This window comes from Chiroxiphia lanceolata, chromosome 8 (genome assembly GCF_009829145.1).
Source record: "Chiroxiphia lanceolata isolate bChiLan1 chromosome 8, bChiLan1.pri, whole genome shotgun sequence".
Classification (NCBI taxonomy): Eukaryota; Metazoa; Chordata; class Aves; order Passeriformes; family Pipridae; genus Chiroxiphia; species Chiroxiphia lanceolata.
Window position 1 is genome coordinate 20067057 of NC_045644.1, and position 20076 is coordinate 20087132.

The 20076-nt window shown below is 45.0% G+C and overlaps 1 long non-coding RNA gene across 1 annotated transcript; it reads right to left on the minus strand.

Moving 5' to 3' along the window:
• Positions 1-1612: 1612 nt before the first annotated feature.
• On the minus strand, positions 1613-18628 carry LOC116790043. Its single transcript, XR_004358236.1, has 6 exons — positions 18455-18628; positions 15332-15542; positions 9065-9314; positions 6354-6418; positions 4602-4648; positions 1613-2896 (listed from the first exon to the last, which is right to left on the minus strand). It is a non-coding gene; the product is annotated as an uncharacterized LOC116790043 (long non-coding RNA).
• Positions 18629-20076: the final 1448 nt, after the last annotated feature.

The window sequence follows — 20076 nt, forward strand, 5'->3', positions numbered from 1 at the left end:
CATTCTCAGTAGCACACTTTTCTAAAGGAGTGATTTTCAACTTTAATTTTATCTGTGGGCTCTTAAAAAAATAGATCTGCCTCTGAAGGGCTTAAAAGACAATCTGTAGATTGTTACACAGCTGGTTTGAACTTGCCTTTTCCAGTAACTTTTACAGACTCACTTAGGAATAGCTTGAGTTCCCCAGGCAGTCCTGTGAACCCTGTAACCAGTATTTGGTGCTGTAAGGAAGGGCTACATGGACTGTCTGAATGGAGGTCACGGAGGTTTCCAGTGCCAGGGTTAGCCCTGCCTGTGAACACCTCTGAGCAAAACCCATCTCCCCTTCCATCTCAAAGTGCTGAGAGGTGCTTAAGCAGGACACTTGAGCAAGTGCCTGCTTTCAAGTACCTGGGCACTGCTGATGGAATTCCTCTTGTGCTGCAGGTCAGGTATGTGTGCAAGCTGGGCAGAAGTGAAGCCCTAAGCAGCCACTGCAAAGCTCCTCCAGCCAGCGAGCGCTGCCCAGCCACCAGAGCTCTGTGTCCAGGGAGCACATCCAGGCAGGAGATGGCTCACCTTCCCAGTCCATGCACCCACCTCAGTTCCCTCCACTCCCAGCTAGACCACAAGGGCCCATTTATTCTAAAATATGAAATTTGTGTTGTTCCTTTATTGTTCTTTAATGAAACCCTGTTTATTCTAGGCTTTTAATTCTTTCCATCTATTATGTTTAGACAACTCATTAACAATCATTTGTTATCATTAGACTTCAATTTTAAACTCCTTTTCCCAGAGGAGGCAAGGCAGTGCTTTTAAACATATTTGCATCATAAACAATTTCTGGGCCTCGTGTGCCATCTATTACCCCAGCCTTTCCTCCCTTCTGACCCAGGCAGAAGGTGCTGAAAGAGCCTTATCAAGATTTTGGCCAGGTGCAGGGTAATGCATGTTTCCCCCATACCTGGAACCATTGAGGTTTCTGCATTAGGACAGCAGGCCAGTGCATTAATAGGAAACTCTTGAAATCCTAGGTCATGTAATGGTGAGCTGCTCCTTCCGCTGGGATTAATGACTACATGCTGCAGCTGAATTCATTAGGGCCTGCTAAAGATAGCTTGCTAGCCTGGGATAATGCGTGGGCCTCATTCTGCTCATTTATGGTTGTTCAGCTCCACTGGATTTAGTGAAGTCATTCCTGATTTGCAGCAGGGTCCCTCGTGTGCATGCTAGATAAGCACTACGTCACACTTTGCATTCATTGACAGCTCCCAGTGGGCAAAAATCTGATCCCTGTTATGTCGGCTAAATCCAGATCAACATTCACTGAGGCTGCAAGGCATCCCTTGGATATGAAGTGGCATCAGTATGCATGGAGTGTGGCCCACATGATGAAATTTGCTTTAGTAGAAGGGAGGTTCCTTAAGTTGTACAGAAAGCAGGAAAATAGTTGCCTTTCTCCTCATGTTTTTTCTAAGTTTTGCTTGCTGCTGTATTCATCATATGCTGCTCATCACCAACTGTGATTAGTAAAATGCAGAAAAAAAAGAAATCACTAAGCTGGAATCTTTTAAAGTATTATTTTGATTTCCAACATCTCATTCCAAATTATACTTGGAAAATGTTGGCTGTAACAGCCATGTCTCCCCTTTCCCACATCCCAGTGAGCAAGCCAATGACACATCTGTTCAGAAGAAGTTTAGCTCTTATTAGTAGCATTGCTAGATCATCTCTGTCATTGCCAAGTCTTGTCCTGGTGCTAATGTATTGTCACTGTCTTAATACCCTGGAATTTGACTATTAAAGCTCATCTGGTGGTGCTACCCCAGGTCCACTAACATGACAGGAATGCACGTTTTGGAGCTGTTGTGTTTCACTACAGCCCCTGCACCTTTGAATGGCAGTTCAAAAAAAAATCCACTCTCCAAAGGCCTCAGTTCTACCCAGCTCTAAGCTTGTGTTCAGCTTTAAAGACTTGGAGAACATTCACAGGCCTTTCACTTGTCCAAAAGCCCCTTCACACCACCAAGTGCAAAGGAGGTATTGCATGCAGCCAAGTTCTGCTGGCTGAAGTACACACACGGGAGAATAGTAGGCTGGACCACCACACCTATTACGGCTTTTCATGTGGATGCTTACAGCTCATAAGAAGATGAAAATACTTCATAAATAATATTGTGGTCTGCTCATGGAATTTTTACACCTCTGATGAACTCTACAGCTTGTGCTAGAGATAATGATGATCCTTGCTGCAAGGCTCCACCCTGCATGCTAAGTAAAGTCCTGCCATTTTCTATCCTTCCTGCTGTTATTCTGATCCAATTAAAGTCATTGCAGCTAAGTGAAAAGTTGTGATTGACTAATTGGATTTGGGAAGGCAGAACACCCATCAGAAGCCAGGTTTAATTTAGGTTTCCTTAAAATTTCTAAGGCCACTGGCAGGCTAGAAGAGGCAGCTCCATCCTTGGTTGGCTCCAGCTCAGAAAAGAGGGATTAGTTAGTTGCCGAGTGAGCTCCCTGCTGCCTTGTGTCCATGGAGCTGTCCAATTCCAAGGCCTGTGTTAGAGTCTTTCATTTTTTGGAATCCACCTTCTACAATGGTCCTTTACATATCTCTCCTATAAGTCTCTTGTTCCCAGTTTGGTCGTGCACTATTCACCATCCCTTCTGCTTACTCCACAGATCAGCACACTTCCCTCCCCAGAAACATGCTTTCCCATGGTCTTGAGGGGTACTTCTGTGCAAGTCGTGTACATGACTGGACTGCACTCCTGGATGTGGGACGTGACTGAAATTTCTCTGAAGTCAAGTGGAAGTTTTACCAGTATAGTTGAAGAAGTTCAACACGTGGAAAGCTCTAAGCACTTCTTCAAACACCGAGTGGCCAACTCCTTCCAAGTTCCCTGGATGTAGACCCCTGGGGTTCCAACCATGCAGTGAGATACATACAATAAAAGATTGGTTTCCATGAGCATTTAAAAGTGACTAGAAGCCTATCTGTGATATTTTCAACATAGTCATTAAAAAAGGGTATGCCATATCTGCTAAAACCAGAAGTTTCACTGAAATTCATTAAAATAATTAATCATATAATAGATTCTGAGTACCTTCTGAATTTTAAGGTTCTAATAAGTTCTCAAGCTATTTATTCTGATTTAATGCTCATCTTGGAACAGAAACATTGATAACATAACAAACTGAATGGACCACTGATATTGTCATATCCTCACGTGATTCTAAGAGCTGCAGAAACTTCATAAAACATGTAATAAAAATAAAGAGTCTAACGCTACCACCCAAATACACAATAAGCCACTTGGATAAGGGCAGTAACAATCAAGAAATGTATCCTATCAAACATTAACCAGAATAAACAATATTTGAGGTGAATGCAAAAATTTTCAGTTTTGGGACACTTTCAAAACATCTTCATATTTTTTGGTTTGGCCCTTTTATTTTCCTTTCTTTCATTTCTTTTTTTTTTTTTTTAATATCATGTCTAACAATTTAGAAAATCTCATGTATTGCCAGTCTTGCACCCAAAACACAAGACTTACAAGATCACTGGGCACGTTAAGAAGCCTGTCTATTAATATTTGTAAACATTTTCAGCATCAAATACTTGGAAGAAGAAATCACTTGAGCCATCACCTGACATATTTCTGCTCCTATTGAAATAAAAGTGTTAAAGAGAAACAGTCCAAAAAACCAAATCCCTTCACTTCTACCTGTTACTTTTTCCTTCTTTTTTTTTTTTTTTGGAGAAATCATTATTTTTACTTTGGTTGACAATGGCAGTGGAAATATACTCCCTTTTCCATTATTTCTAACCCCCTCGAGGATTTTTTGGGGCCTCTTTCAAGGGTTCAACTGAACCCTTTTTTGCAAGCCTGATCCTTTCCCCCAAGAATGTTGCTACCAACAAAATTTTAACATCATCACTGTTTTTACAAAAATGCCTAACACGTGATTCTTTCCTTACGGTCTTGTCAGTATAGGACCACAAGCCAGAAATTGCCAGGACACAAGTTCTCAGCTCCTCCAGATCTTGGCATTGACTGTCTTTCAGAATCTGGCCCCTGAGGCTTTGCAGTTGGCTCTTGAAAAGAAAAAGGGCCCCTCCTTAAAATCACAGTCCGTGCAAGTTTGTGTCTTCCATGAAAATTAACATGCTGGACAGCAGATGGGACAAACACATGCTAGAGGCCAGATCCTTATGCTGGTTACACCAGCATCATCTGCAAACTTGAGGGAACAAGGGCAAACAACAGAACTAGAGCAATTTACATGAGCAGTAGGTCTGCCTTCCTGCTGGCTAACAGTAACAGTCTGGATTCTCAGGCAGGAGCATGGAGAGAAAGAGAGTGAGAAATTATTACCTTTATACAAAATTGCAGCCCACTACAAAGTTGTCCTAAAAGGACCGGTGCTGTGACATTTCACATCTGATTCAGATGCTTTAAAGAAACAAAGAACAACACACCACCACACCACTTTGCCAAGCAACAGGCTCCACAACTGCCTTTGGAGAGCCAAACAGCCTCCAGGAATACAAAGGTGACTTAATTTCCCCCTCTCTTCTCCCAGTGCCTCATTTACACCTCCTCAAAATACATACTTACAGCAAAAATAATGACAGTGCAGTCTGATGGAATATTCCAGCAGCATCCTGCAAAAGAGCAAAGCCCATGGTGTTCAGACAGTGCACGAAAGAATGATGTGTGACACTTTGCATAAAAGCACTTCTTCCTTAGAAAGTCTTGACCTCTTTGACTGGAAGACCCAGATCCTGAACCAATTTTTTTCTCCCTGCCCAACTCTCCCCTTGATTCTTGGCCTCACTGATTTGAGGACACTCATTCTTTCTTACCATTTCTCTTTCATAACTTTTGTCTGGTAACCCTCTAGGCCAGAAGGACCATGCAACCTTGTGTTCTACCCAAGTCCTCCTTTTCTGATAAAGTTTTCACATATTCTTTGGGATACAAAGTCTTCAGTTCCTTCCACTCAAGTTACATGTAAACAGTATTTATTCCTTTGTGCTTTTCAATGGGAATTGGCACTTAACTTCATAAGGGTGCTGTGAAAATTCCAACTAGGCACAGCAGGGATTACCTGTCTAGATAGTCAGACCTGACAGACACTCGTGGATTTCTGAAAACAGTAAATCCAGAACAAGCATCTCTGCTTTTGGATCCTCCAGCAAGTACAGAACAAAGATTTCTGTGCTCCCAGGTCAAATGTGTCTCCTTCATGGACAGGCTCTCTGGACACATCTGGCATGTTATCAGAATAATTTCCATTCAGTTTGATCTAATGTTCATCAAAGTCAACACTGACATTTCCTGGGTCATGCCAGAGGTCCAGTAATGCTCCATACCTTCCCATACATAATCTTTTAATTACCTCCCACTAATTACTTCTGCAGGGAGCTTTAAGATTTTCAGTCTGCAACACCTCTTCCTGATGGTCTCCGGATCAAGTCTTTGCCCAGGAGAAGGGGACTGGCCTGACCCATGTTATAGGAAGGGTTCTGCAGGCCCCTCTGACCCACAGGAGGCTCAACAGCAAGCAAGGGAAAAATATATTTATCATCACTTCTATTGGTCAGGATCTATTTCCTGCAGGACTTTGAATCAGGAAACTTCAGTCACGTCTACGCATACACACATGCATGTCTGTATGAACGTGCAAAAACAACTGACCCCAAAGGTCAAAGAGGACTGCCACTCCAAGATATAAAAAAACTCTCAGCTCAACTTCAAGGAAAAGGCAAAAGAAAATTATCAGAGAGAGCAAGAAAGCAAGAGAGACAGAGATAAAGAGAAAAAACCAAGGGGAAGATGATTTTCTATCAACAAAACAGCAGGGACAAATTCTAGTTCATCTCATCGGAAACATCTCCTTCATGTGCAAACACCGCCTGGAGCCAGCACTAATCTCCCAGATTAAAGCCTTTTAATAGCAATTAGTCCTCTCTGCACTAACCCACTGGACACTCCAGTGCATATTTGGGAAAGGGGGGAGACTAGAGGGAGTGTCACCAACCGTTTAACTCATAAGTGCCCTGATGTGTCCGAATCCTTATCTTACACACAGGTTTGTGCACAGGCCAGGATGCCATGGCAGTGAAACCTGTTTGGATTGCAGCAGAGAAAGGGACCACAACAGCTAGATCTGGGTGTTGCATGTATAAATACTCAGGTGAGCTGGATCAAGTCCAGATCCAGGAGGGAGAATTTCAAAATGGCACTATGGCAAGGCAGAAGCATTAGCCAGCTACAGTTAGAAGCACTGACATACCACCAGCTCCAAAGGCTATCCCAGCTGGCAACAAGACACAGTCACAGGCAACAAGATGTCCTTAGAGTTACCTTCATGCTACCAGCCTGTTGAAGCAGCCTTGATACTGCTCTCCCTGAGACATCTTCCACCATCTCTGGAGAAAAGGAAGAGGAGAGATTTTTTTAAATTGTTTTTGGTTGGTTCCTCTCTGCATGCCAGCAAAGGTCTTGTGTGATCTCTCTGTGAGTGTTTACAGGAAACACGAGCTGATGCCCCATCTGGGTCTGGCAGAGGGCCTCCACCTCCTGCACAGATTGCTACACCAAGAAAGGTAGATCATACAGAAAAGAACCTCAGATTGCACACCAGCCCCTATTAACAAACTGAGCAGCTTGGCTGAAATGGCTGAGAGGGGGAAGAGGAAAGTAGGGGACACTGGTGCGAAACAGTAGTGTCTGCACAGAGACCCTGAACATCCCAAATGGCAAGCCAAGCAGAATTTTTTGGAAGGAGCCACATCAGCTGCCCTTCAAGCTATTAGACCACACAAACAGGACAGAAGAAAACCTTCCATGAGGTGACAGTAGGAAGGGGAGGAAAAACTACTCTGAGCAGCTTTCACCCTCTTCCTCCCCTCCTCCCAGCATTGGGAGCTGCCAGAACCCCTGCACAACCCTGTGGTGCCCCCCACTCTCTAATACACACACACACACACACACACACATACACACACCATCCATAGGGGTAGTGCAATTACTATTCAGGCTGGGGGCTGAAGATAGTCTCCTGGCCCTTCTTCTAATGTAAGGTTATTGTAATTGATATGAAGGTAATTGATAATGTGTTACGGTGAATAATGTCTTCAATTTTCTGCTAAATCCCATTTTTGTAGCCATCTGGGCTCCTCCAACTGCCCCCCTGGGACGCAGAGTAATAGATAGTAATTATTCTCAAGTCATTTACTTTTTCAAAGTGTTTAGTGCTTATCTGTTTTACAATTAAAATGGAAACGACCCTGATTCACTTCCTTTCTTTTTTATTTAAATAGCATTCAGACACACACACACTCTCTCCTACACGCCCTGGAGCCTGGAGGGTGTGTGCCTGTATGTGCAAGTGCATGTGTGTGTGCATATTATTGTCACAGAGGAACACGCAGGACAGAGGTATGTAGTTCCTCATGCACCTTCACTTTGAGGCACTGTGAGAGCACAATCACACAACACTAAGAAATACAAATTGTGTTCCTTTCCCCCCGCCCCCCTCCCGCTTGTCCCCATGGTGACGAGCAGAGTGAATGCCTCAGAACACCCCACAGAAACACCCCTAGGGAGGGATGCATCCAGCACACAACAATACACACCTCAGCACACCCCAGAAACACGACACTACCCCAGTACTGATAATCTGTATAAAGATAAACCTTTAAGCTTTAACAACACAGACACAGTTATACCTAGAAGAATACAGCTAATCATATAAATGCGGAGACCCATATTAATATACAGCAGTATATGCCAGAATGTACATGTAAATAAACTAATGCAAGCTATTAAAAGCACCACTAATGAAAAACATACTTTGCACAGCAGCTAAACCTATTTCAGTATATGATCCAAACCTCCCCAGTGTTAGCCCCTTTGAGTTCTGTCTCAGCTTGTGGTATGCTAGGTGAGACATAAACAAACATATCTACCATGTTCATGGGGATCCACTGTGCTAGAATTAAGGATTTCTGCAACAGTTGTAGCCTAAGCCTTGGTAACCAAAGCACAGGAACATCTGCAGCTACAAACTGCCTCAGCTAAACACTAGCAAGGAGGGCTAATAGGAAAATGGTCCAGGAGCTTTCCTGGGGCCAATACTTGGGTGAGAAAATCCAACTCATTTGAAGCATGCAGAAATAAACCCGAGGGAAATGCTGCAGTTTCTGTGATGGTTTGAGGAGGAACCTGAACCAGTGACTGTGTCAGACCCAGGCAAGTGTGTGGCCCGTAGGGCTTCAGAATGAGATTCTTCAAGTAATCTTCAGATGCTCTCCCATCACCATCTCTGTCCCCAGCCTGCAGGCCACTCTTACTGCAGCAAAAATTATCTCACTGCTATCTTAAAGTTTCTGTCTTTGTCACGGAGTCCTAACATGATGTGTTCAGGCAGGTACAGATGGGTGTTGAAGCAGAAGCTGAGGAAAGTGGAGATGGTGAGGATCTTGGGACAGCCCTCCATAGTGTTTTACAGGCTCCAGGCTTCGAGCACTCATCCAGAACTCAAATATCAAACCTTTTAAAGATTACTGGCCATGTTCAGTCATAATTCAGAACACGTGAGTGGCTGGCATCCAAAAAAGCCCAGACTTCTGTATCTCAATACAGACTCAAAATTTAGGCAACTATTTTGGGAAAACCTTTATGGTACTGTATTTGGATTATAAACCAGATCTTTCCAGACCAGACACAACTGCGTAACCTTGGAGCTCAAATCCTCCCTGGAGACAGGACAGGAGGAACCAGGTGCTCCATCCCATTCTTTTGCTCCCCAGCTAGAGCAGTTGCAAACAGAGGCTGATGCTTCCCCCCAGCAAAATGGAGGAGAGACACTGCCCCCCAGGATGGTATCTTGCACACTATTCCCTCTCCAAAAGCCAAGATACCGAACCATTGTCAATTTCAGCAGATGGATAATTCAACCTTGTGTAATTAATTTAATTCTGTAATATATATTTTTTCCCATCTGAACAATCAGATGACAGCTTCCACAACCAGCCCCACAACCCATATCACCACTGCCCCAGCAGATATACATCCAAGGCTTTCCTCCATTCTCCCAGTAAATCGCTGGTGTGCTGCTGTCCTTTGCTGTCAAGGTAAGAGTGGCCCAGACCTTTGAGCAGGAAGATCCTGTTGTTCTTTTGTTTGAGTTTATAACTGTTTGGGGCTGTTTAGTTGGGTTTTTCCCCCCCTCTTCCGTCTCTTTCTGTTCCTTTTTAATTCTTTTTAATGACTTTCCCCGATGCAATCGGCAGAGGACCACGCAGAGACTGCTTCCCCCTGCTGAGAGGGAAACAAGAGTGAGGGAAAAGGGCACCAAGGGAACTGTTCACATCCTCTATTCATCTCTGCCAGCCTCTGTTCCCTGGTGACTAGCCCCACACAGCCCAGCTGTGTGGAGTTAGCATGGAACGAAGCAGAACCTGAGCCAGGAAAATCTCAGCTGGCACCACGGGATTTGGCTCTGTCAGCCTTGTCAAAGGCTGTCCTAGGTGTCCTAGCCATGAGAGTGGCCCATATGGTCCTACCACAAGGGGCAGCAGTGTGGGCTGAGGAGGGGAAAAATGTGTTGTTTTCCATGAGTCCAGCAGAAGTCCCCCTGACAGAGAGAGTGGCTGGAGACCACAGCTCAGCTACTAGGGAACACACATGAGTGCAGCAGCTTGGGAAACCTGCTGCTGGGAAGCCAATGAGCGTGGAAGAAGCAAGCTTAAGACTCCTGCAGTACTCACAAACTCTCTAGTCCAGGCACTCCCAAGTGATGCCATCTTTTGTTCCAGCAGTTCCCCCAGCTCCAACGTGGGAATGAGCTTGGTAGAAGCCAGATGGCTCTTCCTCCGTCTGCTCCCTGGCACTTGGCTGCATATGCATCAGGGAGCAGGGTGACTATCTGGGCAGGTAGGACGGCAAGGTGGAAGCACTTTGCAAGGAAGCAAAGTTTGCTCCAGCTGGTTGCATTTGGTGAGGACCAATGCCCTCTCCCACGGGCTCCACCTCAGCCAGTTGCAGGGAGCACCTCACCTTGGCAAACAGCCTCTGCCCTGCACTGCACGTGGGACAGCTCTGGAAAAGCTGCTGCTGCCATAGCAGGCTCTTCTGATTGCCAGGCTGCTGCTAACGAGCCACGCATGTTCCAGGGTTGCAGGGAGAGGGGGAGAGCTCTGAGCTGCCAATGGCCTGGGCTGGAACACAGGAGCTGGTGGCTGGTGAAAGAATCATGTGCTTACTGTACTGCAGCTCTGCAGGGGACACCTGTCCCAAACGATCCCTCCCCTAGGAGGAGCTTGTTTAATCCTTAGTTTTTCCAGCACCAAAGAGGAACTGTGATCTCTGTTGTACAGTATAACAGTTGTTTGATAATCAGTTGTCTTCCAACCAGGAAATTTCAAAGCATTTTGTACCTAACAGCTTGCTAGCATTGCTTTCTGTTGGGGGAATACATGTGCTCTATGTTTTCATTGATTCTGGAGGTTTTCCATGAGGGAAAAGGAAAGACCTCAAACTACAAATTCCTTTGAAGTTCCCACTGCTCTGTCAGCTTTCAAGCAGATGAAAAGGATGCAGAAAAAGCAGTCAGAAAAAAAGGCAATGCAATGACCCAGTTACATTCCTGTTGAGACAGATACATGCAGACCATCCTTGGCTGAGGTATATTCTGAAGCACCCTCAGCCAAGATTCCAGCATCTGCATGGTGATCTCTGCTGGTGCTTCTATTCTCCATGAGTTAACAAGGGCTTTTACTCCCTCATCTATGGAGGGAGTAATATCCCCTCCATCTCCCTCATTCTATGGATTCTTGTTTCTTTCTGCTTGTTAGCAGGCAGGCAGAGGAAATGGTTGTTTACCTGCTTGTTGATATCATTCACTTATACCCTGGGAAACTGAGCTTTTTACACGCATAGTCTTCTCGTCCATTTTCACATAAAACAATTCCTTAACCTTTCCTCACAGGCCCTGGTTTTCAGCCCTATGGCAGCCTTCAGCACTATATAAGACTCCACTGCACTATGCCAGAGAGCTGCTGGGCCCTCTTGTGACTCAGCAAGAACCTTAGTATTGATAAAATGCAGACCCTAACATTTTCTTACTGCAAGAGTGCAACATTAGTGACTCCCACACAGTTTGAGCTCTGCCCTCCCCCCTAGACAATGCACTAGTTCCCCCATTCCTTAATCAGATGTAAACTGAGCCTTTGCTCAGTTAGGTAACCAACTGAGTTACCTAAGTTTTGTTTATTTCTCCAGCATATCAAGCTATTTTGAGTTACAACCCTGCCCCCCAAAGGATTTGCAACCTTCTTCCAATTTGCTACTCTCTGCTTGGTTTTCATTTTATTATTGAAATCTCTAAAATATTGATCAGAAGTTGGTCCAGGCCAATGCCCTACAAAACCTCCTCCCTTTTCAAGGAATAACTGCATCGCAGTTTAGGGCCATGTTGTGTCCAGACACAGTAACAAGCACAAGTGAGAACCTCTTCCAAGTTGGCGCCTGATCCAACCACACCCTGAATGAGTGCAAACGAGGTTTTATAAAGGAGCAGGGGCTGGAAATCAGCTCTGAAAAATCAAAATAGAGGTTCAGCCAAGAGTGACTGATAGTTGGAAACTAGTCTTCAGCTCAAGCTGTGGTAAAAATCTAAGGAAATCCCAGGACTACAGTTCCAGATGAAACACTTGTTGACAGTCATTCTCTTTCTGACCTAATGGGCTGGAAGAGAGGAACAGAGAGAATCTGAAACCCTCAGCAGATTGTTTCCAGGTCTTGCTTTTCTCTTGCAATACACAGTATATGTGGATGCCAAGCAGCAGCAGGGGAGAATCAGAGGGGTTAGATGATGTGCTTTCCTTCTGCTCTGCTATCCTATAGCAAGTCATCCTGGTGAAGAAAATCAAGAATTAAAAGATCTGATAAAAGAAGACAAAATAGAAAAGGAATATAGAAAAAACTGAAACTTCTTGAAATATTCTTGAGTGAAAGTGTTTCTAACACAAGAATAAGACAGTGGCTTTATCAGAAGCTTTCTTCACAATATCTTAGTTAAGAAAACACATTTTTCATTTTTAAAAGTACTGGAAAGTTTGGAGGAATCCTCCATAAAAGCGATTCAGGAACTTACAGATGTACAGCAAGGACCTATCTTGAAAAAGAAATGTGTGGAAGCCTCTCTGCAACAATACTTAAACCATTGGGTTGAAATAGCAGCATCACAACAAAGCACAGAAGGGTATTTACAAGTGACTCTTTTTTCTGCTCACTGCAATATATGTATCAGTCAGTCTTCCCCTTCATATGTGATGCAATCTCCAGGTCTCCTGCAGGAGTTTCGGGGTTGTGGACTGACAGACTGTTCTAGGTGCAAAGCCAAAACAATTACCTCCAGGTAGACACTGCACAAACTCAGAGTTGCACAACCCCATGGGCCTGTCCAAAGGGAACAGAGACAATGGCAGTACAAATGCTCCTTGAACAAAGCAGCAGGGAGATTTGGCAGATACCCGGGCAGTGATATGCTGATTGTTAGCCAGAGTGTCCAGGAGCCTAACAGCTCTGGTCTGTGCAGTACAGCAAGAACCACTCACAGCCACAGGGGAATTTTTTGAGGCTTTTGAGCAAGGCTCTTGCTCTCAGCGCCCATGAGCAGAAAATAACACCCAAACTTAAATGTTCTCAACACTGTACCATGGGACAGCTCCAAACAGGACTGCTGCAGATTGCTACACAGCAAACTGCCAGTTCCAGACACTCCAGGCCCATCCTAAGCAAAATCATCCCACACCTTTGCTCTCCTTTACATTGGGGAACTCCTCTAGTGAGCAACTCCTAGTTTCAGTATGTCACAGACCACAAGGTAGAAACAAGGTCAAGCCTAGAAGTCAGTGCATACACTGGCATCTGGATTAACAAGACCCATAGTGGGTACAACAGTGCCTGATCCGCTGATAGCCATTCCTCCAACATTACACAGTCAGAGGCTGAGGGCCCATGGACAAGCTTAATGTCATTCCACTCAGGACATCCCCTTCCCATGTTCCTTGACATATAGGTCTTCTAGTAAGGTACCTTCGTGATGGAGGCATGGCAAATAGCATGAACACAAACAGTCTCTATTGTCACTTGTTAAGACCAATGAATTCCTCAGAGCTATGTCCAGCCCTGAAGTCTGATTCAAGCTCTCTCCTTCATGAGCCTAATGAAGCCCATATTAATCCTGAGAGCACGTCCCAGCATGCAGATAAAGGCCACACCTTCAGCCCAGCGTCACTTGGTGGAACAGGGCAGGAGTTGGGGCACTGCACTGAGGTCACCTGAGGTTAGGCAGGAACTGAGACAGACCAGGCCCCCTGACCCTGCCGAAGTCTGCACATGTCTCTGCTCTCCTTCTCCAAGCAAGACAGCAGCCCAGAGGTCAAGGTGCTGTCTCTCAATCCCTTTTCCCCTGATCTCCATCCTCCTCGCACCCTGCATGACATCCAACACACCAGCCCTGCACGAGCCAGCTGCAGCAGCTGGTGGATACCTCTGCTGTCCCGCTGCCCTCCCTGGCTCTCCTGCTGCCTGCAGCCAGGAAAGCCCACTCCAGCCTGCCCGGGGTGGGCGAGCAGGCTGAGGCAGGTCATGTATCACCCGGGGCGGGGGCCGAGGCGCGTCCCCTCAAGATGACTTCAGTTGCATTCCAGTGAGCCTGGCAACCTCCCGCACACACAAATAAAAGGAAATGAGAAACTTGGCAACAAAGAAACTGGCAGGGAAGCCACAGAGGCACAGAGGAACGGGAAAAGAGATTAAACACAGGCTCAAGAGCCCCAGCGTGCTGAGCCCTCCTCTCTAAAGCCTCCCTTTAACTTCGAGGGGGGGGCACAGGAGTCTTCTTTGCACTTGAAAGGGCAAGAGGAGGGGCTGGATAAAAGGGATCCAGCATTATCCGGAATTGAGAGCACAAGAACACGCTACAAAGCTTTAAAAAAAGTGCAGGCACCCAGCTTCTTTATATACTTTCCTTGGTGGAAATCAGGAACTGGGATCTGAATCTGGCCAGAGAAGAGATCAAAGTGGAGACATTACAGGAGGAAGTTTAATAATGCAAAGTAGTCTGATGAATTCTCTTCCCAAGTTCCAGCTTTTTTTTTTTTTTTTTTTAGAAATAGGATAACGTATTTGAGGCCCTGCAGTTTATAATGGCAGACACTAATTTGTATTGATACTATATGCTATCTAAGAGTCCATCCCAATATATTAGACCACTGGTGTTTCTGTGTGTTAGGATAACTCATAAATGTGCTATGGTGCTTAGAATTTTTGGCAGTGGAACTATTTAAATCAATCCACTGCAATACTGAGACAGAATTTACCTGCAGTGTATACTGCAGAATCTACAGTACACTCTAAGGTCAGAAGCCTATGCCTTGTACATCACAAGCTGTGTGATTTCCTGTACAGAGTATGTATGTTGTGGAGCTGATTGATCATAGATGTAATATCTACTTTGCTCTTTATGTATCATTAAACATCAGGCACTCAGCCTGATCAGGGGAAGAAGACTACCCTTTCTTATCAAGGGGAGAGACTGTTTCAGAAACTAAATGGGAAACACCCACAAAGCCCGTTCTCTCTGGATGACAAAGGACATGCTCTCTATGCAGTCGTGGCAGTGCAAGGCAATAGGCAAAGTATTTGCACCAAGCCTGAGAAGAGTCCAAAGCAATTGTTCTTCCAGAGCTAAACTCTGATTCCTTGGATGAGCTAGTTTCCTCTTCTGAAACACAAAGAGATGTTAAAGGATTATTAGTAGAGAACCAACTCACTCCTTCCAGACACACACATATCACACACTTGGAAGATGATCTTTCTTCTTATTCCTTAAAGAATCATAGCAGGTAGCAAACAAAATGTCAGGGGGATCCATGGGACTCAGAAGACCTGAATGATCAGACTGTATAAACTACCTGTGAGAGCATAGGCCTGTGTCACAGGACTGTGGGAGCTACCTTGGAGGATCTTCTCCCAAATACACATCATCACATGAGCACTGTCTCCCACTGATACAAAGGTATCTCAGTGCCACAGCAGTCTAGCATCACAGATATCTGACTGAGCATCCACATATGAACCACCTTAGTACATGGACTGGGACAGCAGTGAAGAAATGGATTAGGATTGGGACAGTAAGCTCCACTGAGACTTGAATGCAGCGGATCTAGTGGATATCTCCTCTGTAATCTGGCTCTGCAAATCAGAACCAGTGCCAAAAAGTGGGATCCCAGTCTACAGGGAAAAACCCCACAACCTGGCATACTTACTTGGTGATACAGTGAACCATGGTGACTACAAAATTTTAAGTTCCTGGCCATTCTGCACAAAGGAATATAAGGTTGGTCAAATTTTCATGTGTCCTCTTCAAAAGGGGGATAATAGGTTTCTGTTCACACTCCATATAACAATTGGTTCATACAGCATGTCAGAGGTGCCACACTCTCCAAGGTTCTGAGGTCTATACCCAAGCTTCTTTTCCTGAAAAGGGAAAAAGAACAGAGAAGCAATTTTTTCTGTGGAGTCTGCAGCATTCAATATCAGATGAGAAATTTTCCTTCATGAGTTCATTCACGAGAAGACCTGTGATCCTTTTGGTTCCTTTAAATCCCTAAACTCAGATGGAGAGAGGATTTCCAAGTCAAAGGGATGGGTTCCTGGCTGTATAAACACAGTGGTTCCCAAGAGAACCTTAGGCTGAATCAATGGACAAGGAAAATTTTCCAGAATAGCTGTAAATTGAAAAGTTCAAGCAGGGGGACAGTGTTTTCAAGACAGTATGAAGCAATTAGAATAAAGCTGGGATACTTCTTTCTATTTCTACTACTGTATCTTGGTGAGCATCTAACCTACTCTGGACCTGGACTTCCCCATTTGCAGATTGGAAAATGATTCCCCATGCTTTAGGCCTGGTTCCTGTTTTTCCCAGATCCCCATGGGAACTTTCATCCACAGCAAGTGGATGCAAGTGACTTTCCATATTCACACCATCTTCCACCAGGGCTCACGTGCAGGGCTGAGTCCACCTTCGTGTGGTTTCACCCTCCCATACCTATGCTTACCTGTTTTCAGGAAAGCTGAGCAAAGGGGTGGGAGCATGGGACAGAAAAGAAGAGGAGCTGGGCCTTACCTCCGGCTTAGACCTTCTGCAGTGTATAGGAGCAGAGTTCAAAAATGCTCAGTTTTCCTTTCTATGAAGCAGATGAGCTATATTCTTAACCTCCTTTTGACCAGGGGGTAATGCTTCCTCTCCCACTGCTCCAGATGGGTTGAGAACTGAGAACACCGTGTTCACGGCTGCTGGCCCACTGCATATCTTACTCAATCTGCAAAAATACCAACCTAAAACTGAGCTCCCTGGCTTGGAAAAATGAGGCTATCGAGCTGCCCTGGTAAAGGCTGCATGGTAGTTCTGTGGCATCACATCTCTGTCCTCATAGGATGTGGGCTGCAAGCTGACTCCGCTTAGAGAGAACATTAACTACACCTCTTTATTATTGAGAAGAAATTTATTGGAGACATCCCTCCCTCTCTCCAGCTTCTCCTTTACCTTCGCAGAAAAGTAAACATTTAATTTTTTTTGTTGTTAATAGATTTAATGTTCATTTGTCGGTAGCCTAGGGGCAGGAACGCATGACATTTCAAATAATTGTTGTTTCGGGGGTATCCTCTGGAGGAAAATGCTGCAAAAGTGTGGAGAAGATTTAAGTAAATTACTGTGTCAGCTTCTATTTATTCCTTACATGATTGCCAGAGGCAGGGCTGCGAGATAACCATTAGAGGCCCAGCCATAAAACAGGGAAGCAGAATTTCAAAAAGCCGGAGTGCCATTACTGCAAAGTTAGTGTGTAACATGTTAAATTATCCCCAAAGTAGGGGGAGGTAGGAGGGGGAAGCCACATGTCTAAGAGTGTGAGAAAAGAAAAGAAAAGAAAAAGAAAGGAAGAAGGACTGTGGAAGTGAAGGGAAGGAGTTACTTCATGAGGAAGGATAGATAGATAGATAGATAGATAGATAGATAGATAGATAGATAGATAGATAGATAGATGAAGAAGAAATGAAGATATGAAGACTCAGGCAATTCTTGAGTATAGCTCTGAGGGCCTGCCATGATGCTTGAGGACTTTTGGAGCAGGGTATTCAGTTTTGGAGTCCTGTCTTATGGTGTTGAGGTGAAATGTCCCAGGAAGAGGAATAGCTGGGCATTACGCTTGAGGTGTTTCAAAGCTACATGATGATTCAGCTGAAGTGGAGTGAAACAACTCCTTTCCCAGTAGTCAGAATAGGCTGCAGACCTGGCAAATCCAGTTGCATCTGTGTAAGTAGTTTGGACCTAGTTCCCTCCCATTTTGTTGCCATCATGTCTCTTGGGAGAAACCAGAGGGTTTAAAGAGAGTCCAATTTCCTGATCATTGAGGTATCTTGGCTCAAAAGAAGGATGTAGGCACCAATATGTCAAACCAGCCCACAGCATGGAGCAGTCTGATGGAGGCATGTGAGGACCCAGGACACTATGGGTTGTCCCATCTGTCCCATCTGTCAGGACCCAGGACATTGTTCCCTCCTGTTCCACCTCAGCCTTTGCCTGGCTCACACTGAATTCTTGGAGGTTTACTAGTGTGTGGAGGCAGGGGAAGTGGGTGGCAATGAAAGTCTCAGCTATGCCAACAATCTCTAGGACACCCCAACAGCATCTAGATGTTGGCTGACGAGTGGGAAGAAGACAGGTCTCTCCATTCAGAACAATCAGCTTCAATCTGTCCCGTATCAGATCCTTCTCATCTCCCACCTCTCAACTGTGGGACAGTGTATTACCCAAAGGACCAGTGTAGGCCAGAGGCAGCCTCAGCTCTGCTTAAGACCATGAACACTGCTGCAAGATGATGCTCAGGCTGAAAGTTAACCAAGTCTTAAAAACAAAAGGAAGGAAGCCTTCCTAGAAGGAATGGGAAATGCTCAGTGTCCCTTTGACACTGAAAGGGACAGGAACTATCTAATTAGCCACTGGGGGCAGGAGGAGATCCTGTGGAACAGCAGGCTTGTTGTATCTGCCATGCAGGATTTTTGTTGAAGTGTCTAACACAGCAGGAGAATGGACCCCTGGCCCTTTGCTGTAATCAGGCCTGGCCCTCCTAGTGCTCTCACAAGTCAGCCATCCCTTGCCCCTCACACCTAACATTCCTTGTTGTGTTCATTTGTGCTGCTCTGGACAGACCCTGCCTGTCCTGCACCAGCCTCCTCATCTGCCTCCCTCCACTCCTGTTTATTACTCACGCTCTACAGCTCAGCTCTGCTCTCTGACTCATTGCCCAGAAGCTGCCGGTTCTCCCTTTCTTTCACGGTAATTTATTTACATCATGAAAAACAATTAAGTTCCAAAAAGTCTTATTTACCTCAGAGATCTGGCTTTATCTTCCCCAGCATCACTCTTCATTTGTTCCTGCCATTGCTTAATTTTTCCTCACTCTTTTGTCCAAAGTAAGCTCGGCTGTGTGGGAGGCAAGGGGCTAACAAACTTGGGTGTCAGGCCCAATAGCCCCAGCCTCTCCAAGTCAATGGCTCTGCTCCCACCCTCTCACCCAAGAGGATGAGAGTCCAACCACACACTCAACAATAAATAACCAGGGAGATTTTTTTTTTCTTTTTTTAAACGACTCACAAGGAAGACTTGCTGGTTAAATCATTGCTAACTCTCAACCTCCTCAATATTTCTTTGCTAATAGACTTCAGGTTTAATTGAAGGATCTTCTCTGGACTCTGTCTAAGGCACCATTTTCTCTTTAACCCCACCGCTCACAGCCTCACAAAAGCCAATCCATTAAGGGTCTTCATTAGTTTGAGCACCAGCCAACCACCCAAGCGGCAAAGGTCAAACACAGTCACCTGTCACAACATGGCAGTAAAACTACTAATTGTATGGGAACAAATGAGATAAAAAGATGGTACTATTATGCTATTTGATTTATTTTGTTTCCAAAGAGTCATTTAAGACTAATTTACTTCGCAAGCTATAGAGTGGGCCTGTGTGGATATAGATACTTCTGTGACCAAGTGTGGGTGTGTACATGTGCACGTGTGTATCTCTCTCTCTCGTGGATGTATATGCACATGTGCATATACAGGGGTCTGAAATGCAAGTCTAGGGAATCATAAAGTCACGGCACCATAAAGACTTACATTTAACCCTTCATACAGGCAGAACCCCACGTCACACCAAAACAGCTCTGCATACTGCAGTAGTGGCTCAGAGTCAGTCACATCAGCCCTACTGCTGCCAGCTCACTTGTCTGAGTACCATTCCTCAACAGCCCAGCTGCAATGACAACAGCCAAGGCAGCCAGTACAGGATCCCATTTTGGAAGGGCACTTGCTTTGGAAACCGTTCTCTACCTTTTTTTGTGCTCAGGAGGAGAAAATGGCCCACATGCCCTCTGGTGGACACGTGCCACTTAGCAGCTCTAGGATCAAAATGGAAAGCTGGAAGGGGCCATATTTGTAGACACAGAAAGTCATCTCTGTAAGCGATGCTTAAAAGTTTGCTTTCTCTCCAGATTGTCCTGGGAATCATGTTCCCAGGACATGTCTGTGGTCACCAGCTGAAAAAATCTGCCCTTTCTGAGACACAAAATACACAGCCCAGTCTCACCTCTTCATTGTAGGTGCCAAAACAACATGGCCATCTTCACCACCAGTTCCCATTACCAGACGGAGGTATTGGTTTTCCTGGAAGAACACATAAATATTACTTCTCCTGGAATAAAGACTTTCTTATTCAAACACAGGATCCAACTTCAGGCTGTGTAGTCACTCTTCAGCACAGCAGACCAAACATCTGATAGAATCAAGAAAAAAGTTTCCATGGCTTTTAAAAGACACTTAAGGCTGATCACAGCTTTGATATGGAATACAGAATCACCAGGAATTCTCTGAGTAGAGGTGAAACGTTCAGGGACTTTTCAAAGAAAAATCTCTCCATGCTCATGCATTAGGGGAACTGCCTTGGCTACTTTGTGGT